General features: G+C 38.9%; 1 non-coding gene across 1 annotated transcript; it reads left to right on the top strand.

Annotated features, from left to right (window-relative positions):
- Positions 1 to 3,358: 3,358 nt before the first annotated feature.
- On the top strand, positions 3,359 to 3,497 carry LOC142435478 (small nucleolar RNA SNORA48). Its single transcript, XR_012781527.1, has one exon. It is a non-coding gene; the product is annotated as a small nucleolar RNA SNORA48 (small nucleolar RNA).
- The last annotated feature ends 9,963 nt before the right edge of the window (positions 3,498 to 13,460 follow it).

Genomic DNA, 13,460 nt, shown 5'->3' with positions numbered 1-13,460 from the left:
AGTAACTAAAACTCAGGCACGCAGAAGCCCGGTTGCTATCAAGTTGACTCCCAAGGCAGAGTGACTGCATGTGTCATTAACATAGATCACAGACAGTAGTCACTCCAAGGATGGACTCAAACCTCCAACCTTTCAGTTAGCAGCTGACAAACTGTGCCACCCAGGGGCTGCACACAGTAACTCCTGGTGTTTTTTTTGGGAAGGAATTTCTTTTTTTCTACATAGCTCATCTTTGGAACTTGTGGTAGGTAGTGATGACTGACAGGTATAAGTAGGTGTGTTGGTCTGGGTAAACTAGGGAAACAAATCCATAGGAACTCATATAAGTATGAGAGAGTTTTATATAAAGGGTATGTGTACATTCAGAAGGCATCCCAACCCCATCCAGTCCAAGCCTAGAAGTCCAACTTAGCCCATATGTCCAACAGCGATTTACAAAGTCTTCCTCAACATCACAGAACACACACAATAACACTGAATACAGGAGGATCACAGGCCAGTGGGTAGAAAGTCTTTGAATCCAGTGGTGGTGTAAACATTTCAGCGCTGGCAGGGGTTTCCATGCGGTTTCACCAGTAACCAGGGCAGCATCAGGGTAAGTCCCTGTGGCTTCTCTTCAGGGATGTCTCACAGGAAGTGAGCCTTGCCAGCTGAGGCAGCGAACTAGCTAAGGCAGCCGCACCCTGGTCCAACCATCAGAGCAAGAAACAAGAGATTTAGAAAGGTGAGGCTCAACAAGCCATTTTTTCTTTCAGCCCTTCAATTAATTCCACATGTGTTTGTTGGCCAGGTTGGCACAATAAACCTAACTATCTCATTTCTGCACTCCTGGAAGACAAAAAGACTTAAGTTTTATAGATACATTCTTTTTCATTATTGAACACAGATTTTTTATTTGTTTTGAACAGATTTTTTAATTAAAGAAACATTTTAGTGATAATTGGATGTTACCAAATGTAGAAAAACTATCAAATTACAGAAAAGCACCATTTTGTAGGACACAGAAGAATAAGGTTAAATCTTCTAAAAGGACTAATGTTCTAGGTAAACCACATTCATTCCTAGACCAGGGATTTATTTTTAAAATGTGTGTCAGGCCTGTCAAATGATGAAAATGCAAAGTCAAGTCAAGGACATACCATGCTTTTTGGAAATTCACAGTGCATCGTTTATGGGACCAGTCATCAAGTCAGATCATGACAATTTAAAATAAGTGCCATGTTATAAATACTTACCGATTCTTGAGAAATGGAAATGTATACTAATAATAACGTGCAATGAAAGTTTCAAGAAAAGATAATGGCTCATTTGAATCTGAAATTAGAAGTTAGAAAGGTCAGATGGTGTTAGGTTTGAAGGGCATTTTAGGACCTAAATAGAAGCAAAAATGAGTATGTCTTTTACCAAAGCAAGATAAACAATGTTAGGGAGAGGATTTCAACATAAGAACTGCATCGTTGCATGTTATATATGTCTTCCTGAATTAAAAAAAATTATCATCAGCTAGCCTACAATAAGGAGAACATGTCTTAGTCGAGTAGAATAGTGGGTATTTCACTTGAAGCTGTGGCATTTGCTGTTTACTGGAGAAAGACTTGAATATGATCAGTATATAGATATTGATGGACAGCAGGATTGGGTAGTTTACTTCTGGGAAAATTATAGAACTATAAAAGCAATGGGCAAAAGATGAAACTAGGGATTTTGGAATGTCTATTTTCCATTTGCACCAACTAGAAGGCAAAATTAACTAATTCTCCACCGCAGAGTCAACTGACTACTGTTTTGAAAAATACTGGAGAAAAGTACCAACTCAAACCTGGCTGGGTGGGACTATCCCTGTGGGCTTCCAAGGCTGTAAATCTTTATGGGAGTAAAAGGCCTCATTTTTCTCCCATGGAGTGGCTGATGCTTTCAGACTTCTGATCTTGCTATTAGCTGCTCGACTCACACCGCTGGGACAGGGTGCTATTAAGTCTATAATGATAGAGATAGAGAGAAGAGAGTACATGACTCCAGCTAGTCAAGAGAACAAGAGAAAGATGGCCATGGCCTTTACTCATGAGGTGTGTATACACCACTTAATCCTCCAAACACAGTGGCAAGCTAGTAAGAGTCAGGGCATGGCGTTGCTTGTTTGATTGTTTGGCTTTGGCTTTGAAGAACAGACTTTTACCCCGTGAATCTTGTTGGTACAGTGGTTAAGCTACTAAAAGAACGAACTTACCAGCCACTCCACAGGAGAAAGATGGGACAATCAGCTTCTATATTCCAGCTCTGGGAAACCATGGGCAAGTTCTACTCTGTCCGACGGGGTCTCTGAGTCTGAATTGACTCACTAACAAAGGATTTGGTTAGTTGGTTAGTTAGTTGGGTTTTGTCTTTTTTAAGTTAGTATAACTCTAGCATCTCTATGATGCATTACCATTTATCTCAGCTTACCCTTGGTCCATAGATATTAGAACTTCATTCTTGAGAATACAATAATCATTAGCTATAGTCTCCCCAGCTTTGTCTTAGAAATGTGTGCTTTCTAAGTATTCTATGTTTTCTTGCTGAAATTTGTACAATAGTAGGTCTGGCTTCTAGTAATGTTTAAGGTACAATTAAACACAGCAATGGAAGGCTAAATATTCCTAGTTATTAATGTAATCATTGTTTATTGGGGAAGCAGCAGGTTTTTATAGTACTTTTTCAAATTAAAAGTCCATAAAGGTTGTAGAGATGTTAAGAGAATGTAGAATAAAGGCACATTTCAAGATAGATATCTAGCTATTTAATCTTTTTGATATCTGTTTCTTCATCTGTACACTGCAGAATCTACAGTAAAATGGTATCTACATTGCAGAATAGTTGTGGAAGTCAAGGTTAGTGTACATGAAACATCCAGTATAATATTTGAAAGCTAACTTCTCTATTGTTGGCATACAGCATCTTAAATCAGTCGATGCACAACTCAAATGAAAGTTACTTTTCATCCAGGAGTACAGCTCTAAGGAAGAGAGACATTATTACCTGGCCATTAACAGAATGCTAAATTGTCTTGCCTTCATTAGCGCCACAAAATCTAATTTGAGATAGAATTTTAAGCTTAAAATAACGATATCTTAGTGTCAGGTTTATTGTACTTTGAAATGTTAGGCGTGTGTACTTGTAAATTATACATCTAAATTGCACCATCTCAAAATATACTCTGAAACACTTTTCTATTCATAGATAAAGGAAAACAAATGTTTCAAAAGTATAAATACGGAAAGAATAAAATCACTGAAGTAAAAATCCCTTCCCATAATAGTTTCCTATCATACCTTAAATTAAAAAATTTAACATGACTCTGGGCTTTAGAAGTCTAAGAAAGAACCCCTGGCTATGGGCAAAGAGACACCTGATTGGTGGTGGTGCTCTTATATCTGTCAGGGGCAGAGCAGACTGGCAGCCCTTTGTTCATCCTAGCTTGATGCCTAGACTGTGGCCAGAGCTGTTTCATGGATGAAAAAGAAGTCACGAAACAGTTAAGATTGCTTGAAATATAGATTGGCTTCAAGTATCTTTTAGGAGTGCTGTAATATGTATCTCATTTTTATGTAATTGTATTGATTATAAATCCAGCTATACACTAAAAAAAAAAAGAAGTCTAAGAAAAATATTCCTATTCAGATATAAGCTGCTTAAAAAGAACCGGGGAAGATAAAATAGGAGGCTTTATTTTGTTTACTAATCATCTATAATGTCTCTTAGCCTTTTGAATTTGGACTAATATTGAAGTATTACTTGGAGTAAATTGAGAAAACACTGCTTAAACACCTACACTATGTGTTGCATGATGTTCGGTTTTGAAGGACAAATATGGTCCTGAGCAGCGGCTGCTCAGAACTTACTGGGAGAGAGACAATCAGAAGATCAATAACGTCAAGCACCGCGAGAAGAAATGACCATAACCACACAAAGGAATGACTGCTGTATTCTAACGGAAGATATGATAAAAAAGCTTAATAAATGAAGGGGCATTTTACTTGAGTTTATATGTTTCCAAATGGAGAGAACATGTGATGTATTTGCTTTGTCTCACTTTCAAGGGCTCTGTGTAGCAATGATCCTGAGGAACAGTAGAAGAGAAGAAAAATGATCGCACGAGTCAAATAACAGAAAAATTCTATTCTCAGCAATTGACATGTCCATGCCTATGTCTCCATATTCATTATTTCATTAGAGATGTGCAAAAAAATATTTTATTCTCTTGTTTTCACCTGAGGAACCTGTCCCAATAGAGCTTCCCTGGAATCCCCCCCCCACCAGAACTCTTAATTCATGTATTTTTCTAAATCCCAACCCCACCCCTTATAGATAAGCTGGCACTGAGTCATCAGCTATAAAATATAGGACAGTATACTAGAAACACTTACTTGATAATTTTATATCCCAAACCTAAGATAGCTTTGGTTGTTTTTAGGTACTGTCAAGTTAACTCTAAGTAATAGAGACCCTATATGGAACAGAAGGAAACACTGATAGTCCCTGTACCATCATCAGCACTGTTGGTATGTTTGAGCCCATAATTACAATCCATCTACCTTCAGGGTCTTCCTCTCTTTCACTGGTCCTCTACTTGACCAAGCACGGTGTCCATCTCCAGGGACTGCTCTCTCCTGAGAACATGTCTAAAGTACTTGAGATGGAGTCGGGCCCTCCTCACTTCTGAGGAATACTCTGGCTGTACTTCCTGCAAGATAGGTTCCTTTGTTCTTCTGACATTCTCTATTCCTCGCCCACATTAGAATTCAAATACATAAATTGTTCTGTAGTCTTTGTTCTTCATTGTCTACCTGTCACATGCATATCCTCAAACAAATCACCGTCACACAGACAATTCTGACTCATGGAGACGCTGTAGAGCAGGTAGGATGCCCGTGGAGGTTTCCAAGACTCTATCTCTTTATGGGAGTCAAAAGCTGCCTCTTGCTCCTGCATCACGTACATATAAAGTGATTGAAAATATGGAGGCTTCAGCTAGGCACGTCATCGTTTGAAAAGTGACATATATGCTCTTTCACAATTTCCAGAGGTCTTGTGCAACAAATTTGCCCAATACGTCATTTGATTTCTTCACTGCTGCTTCCATGAACATTGAGTATGGAGCCAAGCAAGACAAAATCCTCGACAAACTCCATCTTGTCTCCATTTATCATGATGTTAGCTATTGATCCAGTTGTGAGGAACTGTGGGTTTCTTGACATTGAGTGGTGATCCATACTGACGGCTGCAATCCTTGGTCTTCATCAGCAAGTGTGTCAAGTCGTCCTCACTTTCTGCAAGCTGTGTCGTCTGCATATCACAGGCTATTAATAAGCCTTCCTCCAATCCTGATGCCGCGTGCTTCTCCATAGAGTCCAGCTTTGCTGATGCCGTGCTCAGCACGCAGATGGAGTAAGTATGCTGAAAGGTGGCAACCTGGACACACAGCTTTCTTGATTCTAAACCTTTCCGTTCATTCAGTATCCCTTTATTCTGTTGGAACAAATGCTTCTTGGTCCATGTACAGGTTCTGCATGAACACAGTGAAGCATTCTGGAGTTTCCATTTTTTGAAATGCTGTCCATAGTTGGTTTGTTTTATGAGCCGCACAGTCACATGCTTTAGGGGCCTTTAAGTATTCAAGAAAACACAAGTGGACATCTTCCTGGTACGCTCTGCTTTCAGTCAAGATCCATCTGAAATAAGATGGTTTTGAGGAAGGACTGGTTTAAACAAACAAACAAACAAACAAACAAACTGGCTATGAGTTCATTCTGACCCATAGTGAATCTTCAGAGCTGAATGGAACTTTCCCATAAGGTTTTCGAGGACGTAACTCTTTAAGGAAGCAGACTGCCACATCTTTTAACCCCATGAAGTAATCAATTGATAGGTTCGAACTACATACTTCTTGGTTTAGAGTGGAGCACTTAACCACTATGCTGCCAGGGCTCCTTAGGAAGAAGTAGGTGGAACTAAAGAGATCCATTACTATTCTTTAAGATAAGCCCAACAAAAATAATTTGGAAGGAAAAGTACTATGCTACACGTTTTAGATATACCACTTAACACGAAAAAATATAAACAATTCCCAAACGACACACCCAACTAGTTGCTTTGGGAATCAACGTATTCATTATTTCCAATTTCTGAACAAATAATTGGAAATTCCAAAAATATTTGACCTGACAAACTGAACTTTTCAAAACATGAATGTTGACTGCAAACCAAATCTCACTTTGACTGGAATATTCCATTTTACGTATCTGGGTGTGGGCTTATTAACACGAATCATCTTTCTATTTAAAAGATCAGGGCAAATAAAATCTAATGTTAAACAGATTGATACAAAACTCTGATACCCGATCTATTTTTATAGAAGCTACAGACAAACTTCAACATGCACAAATTGTCCTATCCTTCACACTGTGGTAGATGCTCTCCTTGTCTTACAGTTGCTGCATTGATATTCTGTACTGTGTTAGTACCCAACAGATGACATTTTCCAAACTCATTTCATAATTACTGGGAGACTATTCTCTATGAGTCTCTTATATTTCTATACATTTTTCAAGCAAAGAACTAACCACCTTTTTTGTTTAAAAGATTCTGATTTCAATGATATCTATATAGCAAAATGTCTGGAAAGATTCAAGCTCAAAGCTGCTCTGAGAGGACTCTACATCCTTATAAAAATAACTGTAATATGAAGCTGATTGTAGAATACAGTTAGAGAATTTTTAATTGGCAAAATTATAAATTAAAATGTAATAATATACATCTTCAACAGTATTTCAATAGCAATTTCAACTAGCTATTGTACTCCAGCTAAATTAAACTTCCTTTGTTCTTTTTACATTACAATTTAACATATCCACTTTTATGCCTGGTACTTAAGTTTAATTTGGCAGAGGTGCATTTTATTTAGTGGTAAATGGAAGCAAAATGAATTTGAATTAAGAAGCATAAGGTCTGGTTTACATTTTGACTTTCACATCCTAATCGAATGTCTACTCAAAATTACCCAAATGTCTTTTGAAGTCTACTTTTCTATCACACTGGCAATTAAAAAAAACTACCCAGCTACTCCTCCCTCACATCACTGTGGTGTGGATTAATTGAAATGAAATATAGGCAGACCCCAGATTGTGAACCCAGACTTAACCCATAGATACAAACCAACGTCCCATAATTTGAGGTATATACAGTGGTTCATAATAACAAATTGGCACTACTTTGTGACAGGCATCAAAACATTTTTATTATTGTTATTACAGTATTATTATGTTAAGGATGCTTTAGTGTATAGAGAAGTATGTCTTTAATATTTTAATGCATAGAAATGTACCCTGTATACTATATACTAAAAGAAACATCTGACTAACTGACATTAGATAAGAATTGTACCTAACTGTTCTGACTTATGTACAAATTCAACTTAGAGACAAAATTAGAAACAAAGCTTGTTCATAACCCAGGGACTGCCTGTAAATGATATACTTTCCAAACTATATATTTCTCTATAAAAAAGCTACTGATATCGTGCCTTATTATAAAACAATTTGAGGCAGTGTAGAATCAAGATTGAACTTGTATAAATCCCTTTTGACTCCCTACCCAACTCCACCACTAGCAGTTATGAGCAAGGAGAAATATTGGTTGGAATATATTAAAATCTATGCATATGTTTTCACTATTTTAAGCCAATCTCAAAGTAAATGAAGAGTTACTCTCAAATTATCAAAAGTAGAGAAATAAAATACAATAATAAAGGAGTACTCTTATGTCACAGAGGCTTAAATAATTAATTTTTGATCCTGAATATAGAACTGTACAATAAATGGCTTCATAACCATAAGATTTTTTTATACAGACTACATCATGGATGATACTAAACAATAGTATACCCCTGACTCCAAAGATTATATATTAGCTTTCTAATTCCAGAAGTTATAAATTAATTGTATGAGTCCCTGCCACTGCCCATGCTGGCTACAAACCAGCTGGCCACTGCCAATGCTGGCTACAAACACAGGCTCAGATAGGAAGAAGGAGAGGAAGACTGGCAAAGGAAAGACAAGATCGGGAGTTCCGGGTTTCCCTTTATTTCTCTCCATGTTCCTTTTATATCTGCTGCAAAGGGTAACGGAGCCAAAAGCAACACGGAACGACAAAGGGCAACAAACAGAGAAAAGTCTCCCCTCCACAAAAACAAAGCCAAACAACCCCTTTTAAAACAGAGTAGAATATCCCCATAGGATTCCCAAGGCTCCAATCCTAACAGAAGGTACATCTTTTCTCTGCAGAGCAACTGCTGCCTGTTGCCTAGAAGCCCAGTGCTTAACAACTGCACCATCAGAGCTCCTTAGATATGTGCATAGGTGTGTATATGTGTACATATGTGTGTGTATATAGGTGTCTTCATATGTATAGACCTATAAAGCACAACATACATATATATTCATATACCTAATGATACCCATGGAGAACACAATTATGTATACTTCTTAGAGAGCCGAACCGCTGGTCGGATTGGCTTTCTGGGTTTGAAGAATTAGGACCATAGTCATGTGGGACGTGTTGGTTAACTGGCATAATATAGTTCATAAAGTTATTATTCTAGACTCCTGGTGGCATGGTTGTTACACATTTGGGGCTTCATGCCCCAAGGTCAGCAGTTCAAAACCACCAGCTGCTCCTCAGGAGAGAGATGGGGTTTTCTGTAAAGAATTACACTCTCAGAAACCTACAGGGGCATTTGTACCCCATCCTGTAGGGTTGCTGAGTCTATATGGACTTGAAGGCAATGAGTATCAGAGTAATAAAGTTATATTCTGCGGCACAGTTTGGTGAGTGGTGTCTAGGCTCTTAAAGGCTTGCAAGCCTTATGTTGCTCCCTACACATCTAGAGCCAAAGTGAACGAAGGAAACCAAAAACTCAAAGAAGAACCTTGTCTGCAGGACAAATAGCCTACAAGAACCATGGTCTCATCTACCCTGAGACCAGAAGAACTAGATGGTGCTACAACTACCAACCTTTCAAATAAAGGAAAACAGTAAATGGACCCTGATACAATAAGGGGGAAAGGGAAAAATAATCTCATAGTCCTAGGGAGGAAAAATAAATCTGCTAGACTACTCATTGAGGCTAGAGTGCTCTCCCAGACTGTCCTCTGCCCTCTACTGAGATATACCTCAAACCTTGAGCTAAAACTAGCCCCTGCAGTCATCTTTTAGCAAACTATCTAAAAATAATAATAAATAACACCTGTGAGTACTGTTTTCCTTTTAAAAAATCACCTATGTGCGACTAAAGCATGAAAAATTACCTTAAAACAAAGATGAAAATATAGGGGAGCTGGGAAACTAGATTTATAAAAATGAACCAACCAGAAATGAAACAAAGAATGTTCACGCACCGTGATGTATGGAACCATTGTCATTGCACAACTTGTCTAGAAATTGTTGAATGGGAAGTCAAACTGTTAGGTAAACTTTCCTCAAACACACAATAAAATATTTATGAAAAAAATGAAAAGAGTAGCACTGCAAAGGCTCTGAAAATTAATTCAGAGCGACACACCACAAGAGTAGGCCAGGACCTACATTCAAAACCTAAACAAGGCAACTTCCTATTAAAATAGAAAACTTAAAGAGGGTCTAAAATTTTCTAACTTAATAACCAAAATGCCCAGAATACAATTGCTCGTCATACCAAGCAACAGGACAATCACAAACTAGATGATAAAAAAAAAGTTACAAATGTCAACAGCAAAATGACTCAGATATTGGAATTGCCTGACAAGGTTTTAACATTCACAACATGTGAGATGAATGAACCAATAGAAAAGCTCAACAAAGAAATTGAAGACATATAATGAGCCAACAAGAAATTACCACCACCCCCTGTAAAAAAAAACTTCATTACCATCAAGTCAATTCTGACTTATAATGACCATATATAGGAAAGGGTAGAACTGCCCTCGTTGGTTCCTGAGACTGTAATTCTTTACAAAAGTAGAAAGCCTTCTTTTTTTCCTGAGGAGCAGCTAGTGGTTTTGAACTGATAACTTTTCTGTTAGTATCCCAGAAGTGAAAGATGCAATAAGTGAAATGAAAGATTCACTGGATGTTCTCAATAACATCATGAAGACTGAGGGGTCAAAGCTGAGTGAAGCTCATGCACTCTGAGACCTTCCTTCTCTACCCTGACACCCGATGACACTGGCAGGGAGTATCCCACCCACAGTTGGTAACTGCCCAGGGAAGAGTTGGTAAGTAGAAATAAAAAAAAAAACATTTATAATATTGAGTACACCATGAGAAACCTTTATGGCAGTAAATTTGAAATAAATATATTAAAATGGAAAATGTGCAGAAAAGACTAACTTTCTAAGTTTGACTTTTAAAGAAAGAGAAAATCAGAATAAAAATAGAAGATAAAATATAAATTAATCACTTGAAAGGAACCATTCACAAAAACCATTGGGCTTATACAGTTTTGTTAATATTCAAGGAAATTTTACCTCTATCTTAAGCAAAGTGATTCAGAAAATAAAGAGAACAGCATCATTACTGTTAAGATAAATATCTTCAGATTTCAACTTAAATTTTAATCATAGAAGTATACTTAATTTTTTCCAAATAATGAAAAGACAAATTCAACCATTTCAAAAATGCATACCGCCCACATATCTTTGAAGCATTTTTCTGACAGTAATTAGAATGTATGCGTACAATGTCATCTTCGAGATTATGAGGCATGACTCACACCCTTCTGTTCCACATGCCTGAGCCAGGACAAAATGCAAATACAGAGATATATACACAATTCATTCAAAACTTTGGTAAAATCTCAAAAGCACAGGGAAATGATGTGGGATGGGTGAAAATGGACAATTTCTCTCACTTTGTTGTGTTGATTCCCACTTAAAATGACTCCATATGACAGAACTGCCCCCAATTGAATTATCTAGGCTGTAATATTTATGGAGAAGCCCTGGTGGGGCAGTGGCTAAGTATATACTTACTAACTAGAAGGTCAGCAGGACCCTTTTACAGTGTTACAAAGCAAACATATCGCTTTGAGGACTAGGGTGTGCCTGACCCAAGTGCAACTATGAGTCGGAATCAACTTGGTGGCAATGAGTTCGGCTTGCTTGTCATAAGCATGCAAAAGCTGAGCAATGATGAAGAATGCCTGAAAGGAATTGTGGTGTTGGTGATGAATATTGACTATGCCTTCGGATATGCACAATGAACAAAGCTGTCTTACAAGTACAGCCAGTGTGCACCTTAGAAAAGAGAATGAAAGACTTCGTCTCACAGACGTTGGACATGTTATCATGAGAGATCCAACCCAAACTTACTACCATCAGGTCTATGTCAACTCAGGGCGACCCCAGCCCCCAGCCTCATGGGGTTTTGAGACTGTTCTCTGTATGAGAGCAGAAAACCCTCTCTTTCTCCCTAGGAGCAACTAGTGGTTTTGAACTACCAGCCTCCTGGATCAGTCCCTGGAAAACATCATGCATGGTAACGGAGCATCAGCCAAAGAGAGGAAGACCCTGTATGAGATGGATTGACACAGTGGCTACAACAATGGGCTCAAACACAACTATTTTGAAGATTGTTTAGGACTGAGCAGTGTGTTGTTCTTTTGTAAACAGGATCACTGATGATGAACTGGGAGTCCTGGTAGTGTAGTGGGTTACATATTGGGCTGCTAACCACAAGGTCGGCAGTTCGAAACGACCAGCCACACTGTAGGAGAAAGATGAGGCTTTCGATTCCAGTTTCCAGTTTCAGAAAAGCAAAGGGGGAAGTTCTACTCTGTCCTCTAGGGTCAATGTAAGTCAGCATAGACTCAATTGGAATAATTTTGGTTTTTTGGATGCAGAACTGGCTCATTGGCACCTCACAAATTATCTTTAGAAAAGCAGATTGTTACATATTTTTTCTGGGGAGCAGCTGGTGACTTTGAACAGTGAACCTTTGGGTTAGCAGCTGAGTGCTTTAGGCGCTGCACAACTTGGCCTCATCTGTCTCACCTGAAAACAAAATAAAACCATTGTTCCCCAGTCAATTCCAATTCCACAGACAATATCCAGTCAACCGATTCTTATCATGAAGTTAAGGCTCAGGTTGTAATGCTCATCAGGGCTCTTCATTATGATTTTTCTTAAAACGAATTTCTGCCCTTGAACAGAAATGCTGGACAGATATCAAGAAAAATGTCACTGTTCATGAGACTGTACATTGGTATTGCCTTTCTGTTGGCGATTTGACAGTATATACGCATATTGAAATTTAAGTGTGCATAGTTTGATCCATTAGTTCTACTGTTTGAACGAGAGGGGGAGAGAGCCATTATTGAGATCAGTTACCCTAGTGCTAGAGTCTGTATGGGATTTCCAGATCTGAAAGGCTTTTTACGTTCTGTGCAAGGCGGGTAAAAATACTTTCGCACATGACACGGTACCGGACGCATATTACCTCAAAGAAATTACTGAGCAAGTGCAGCAAGAGGCATTTGCAAGCATCTTCCTTACTGTATTTTTTGATTGCTTGAAGCAGTTAATAAATGACAACTGCCATCGAAATTGGTCAACAAATTGCACATACATATTTGGGGCCAGTATATCCGTGTACGGAAGTGAGATCAATTTCATACTTGGGATGACAGTAGCTTTGATATAAACTGTAAGTGGGGGCCCCACTATGAGGCATGATGCCCCTCAGGGACCAAGGGCGATACAGGGGACAGCACCGGAGACACAGTGTGGGAATTGCACCTGACCTGATCCCACCACACCGAGGCAAAACACTGGGGGAGTGCAGCGGAACAGCAAGGGAATGGAGTGGCAAGGTCCCCAGGGAATGCTGAAAGTGGATTTTGGGGCCAGGGCGTGGTGCCCCAACAGACTGGACTGGAAAACGCTCCTAAGGGCCAACAAATGATCCTTGAACTAACTACAAGTGTTTTTTTTGTGTGTGTGTGAAGTGTTTTGTTTTGTTCTTTGTCAGTGGTTTGTTTTTGTTGTTTTGTTGTCTGGTTGTATACTGTTGCTTTGTTTTCCTCTGTCTTGTTTTCGTGCATGTTAGTGTCTCCACAGGTCTGTCTGAATAGGACAGGCTGGATGAACTATCTGCAGGGAAAACAATGGGACCGACAATTCCGGGGGGATCTTAGGGTGGGGGGTAAGGGGGGGTAAGGAAGTGGTGTTAACACAAACAGGCACAAGGGAACAACATGGGACCCAAAATGGTAGTGAGGGTGAGTGGCAGGAATGATCAAGGGTAAGGTTGCGTAGAGAAGAGGTACACCTGTAGCCCAGGTGGGGACGGAGCATGGTAGTAGGGCAGGAGGAAAGTCAAGGTAGATGGAGGAAAGAGCTAGGAGTTAAGGGGCATTTATGAAGGTCTAGACAAAGACATGTACATGCAAA

Source organism: Tenrec ecaudatus, chromosome X (assembly GCF_050624435.1).
Source record: "Tenrec ecaudatus isolate mTenEca1 chromosome X, mTenEca1.hap1, whole genome shotgun sequence".
Classification (NCBI taxonomy): Eukaryota; Metazoa; Chordata; class Mammalia; order Afrosoricida; family Tenrecidae; genus Tenrec; species Tenrec ecaudatus.
The sequence above is the reverse complement of the archived record's forward strand: the minus strand, read 5'-3'. Positions and strand labels throughout refer to the sequence as shown.